Below are 1,939 nucleotides of genomic sequence, written 5' to 3' on the forward strand. Positions count from 1 at the left end.
GCCCAACGGGGAGATCTCTGGAAACATGGCTACAGAACATGTTAATGGAAATGGTACTGAAGAGCCCATGGATACTACTTTTGCAGTTACCCATTCAGAAAATTTTCAGACGTTGCTTGATGCTAGATGTTGCTTGATGCTGGTTTGCCACAGAAGGTTGCTAAAAAACTAGATGAAATTTACGTTGCAGGGCTAGTTGCACGTAGTGATTTAGATAAAAGAACTATCGAAGCTTTAAAAGAATTCAATGAAGACGGTGCATTGGCAGTTCTTCAACAGTTAAAGACAGTGATCTCATGTTCAGAACAAAAGTGCCTTTTTATGTGGAGTCATGAAGACTTACAGGCAGAGAGAAAAACAAGGGACCAAAGTAGCAGATTCTAGTAAAGGACCAGATGAGGCAAAAATTAAGGCACTCTTGGAAAGAACAGGCTACACACTTGATGTGATCACTGGACAGAGGAAGTATGGAGGACCACCTCCAGATTCCGTTTATTCAGGTCAGCAGCCTTCTGTTGGCACTGAGATATTTGTGGGAAAGATCCCAAGAGATCTATTTGAGGATGAACTTGTTCCGTTATTTGAGAAAGCTGGACCTATATGGGATCTTCGTCTAATGATGGAGCCACTCACTGGTCTCAATAGAGGTTATGCATTTGTCACTTTTTGTACAAAAGAAACAGCTCAGGAGGCTGTTAAACTGTATAATAATCATGAAATTCGTTCTGGAAAACACATTGGTGTCTGCATCTCAGTTGCCAACAATAGGCTTTTTGTGGGCTCTATTCCTAAGAGTAAAACCAAGGAACAGATTCTTGAAGAATTTAGCAAAGTAACAGAGAGTCTTACAGACTTCATTTTATACCACCAACCGGATGACAAGAAAAAAAACAGGCTTTTGCTTTCTTGATATGAAGATCACAAAACAGCTGCCCAGGCAAGGCGTAGGTTAATGAGTGATAAAGTCAAGTTCTGGGGGAATGTTGGAACCGTTGAATGGGCTGGTCCTATGGAAGGTCCTGATCCTGAGGTTATGGCAAAGGTAAAAGTGCTGTTTGTACGCAACCTTGCCAATACTGTAACAGAAGAGATTTTAGAAAAGGCATTTAGTCAGTTTGGGAAACTGGAACGAGTGAAGAAGTTAAAAGATTATGCATTCATTCATTTTGATGAGTGAGCGGGCGCTGTCAAAGCTATGGAAGAAATGAATGGCAAAGACTTGGAGGGAGAAAATATTGAAATTGTTTTTGCCAAGCCACCAGATCAGAAAAGGAAAGAAAGAAAAGCTCAGAGGCAAGCAGCAAAAAATCAAATGTATGACGATTACTACTATTATGGTCCACCTTATATGCCCCCTCCAACAAGAGATCGAGGGCATGGAGGTAGAGGTGGTTATAGATATCCTCCAGATGATTTGGATATGAAGATTATTATGATTATTATGGCTATGATTACCATAACTATCGTGGTGGATATGAAGATCCATACTATGGTTATGAAGATTTTCAAGTTGGAGCTAGAGGAAGGGGTGGTAGAGGAGCAAGGGGTGCTGCTCCATCCAGAGGTCGTGGGGCTGCTCCTCCCTGCAGTAGAGCCGGTTATTCACAGAGAGGAGGTCTTGGATCAGCAAGAGGCGTTTGAGGTGCGAGAGGAGGTGCCCAACAACAAAGAGGCCAGGGGCAGGGAAAAGGGGTCGAGGCTGGTCCTGACCTGTTGGAATGAAGACTGACTTGCTATGTGGGGTTACACCATAAGCTTGCAGTGGAGTAATGGTAAGGAAATAAAGCAACCTTAAATATCTTAGCTGTATAGGAACATATTCTATTGCAGAAGACCTTCCTGTGAAGATCATGGAATCAAATATGGGACATTGAACTAATACTTGGACTTTGATGTGAATTTCTTTAACAATTTTCTCTGCAGTGCAAGTTATTAAACT

At 41.8% G+C, this 1,939-nt stretch overlaps 1 pseudogene; it reads left to right on the forward strand.

The window, feature by feature from the left end:
- On the forward strand, positions 1-1,722 carry LOC129022037 (heterogeneous nuclear ribonucleoprotein Q-like; annotated as a pseudogene).
- Positions 1,723-1,939: the final 217 nt, after the last annotated feature.

Source organism: Pongo pygmaeus, chromosome 21 (genome assembly GCF_028885625.2).
Source record: "Pongo pygmaeus isolate AG05252 chromosome 21, NHGRI_mPonPyg2-v2.0_pri, whole genome shotgun sequence".
NCBI lineage: Eukaryota > Metazoa > Chordata > Mammalia > Primates > Hominidae > Pongo > Pongo pygmaeus.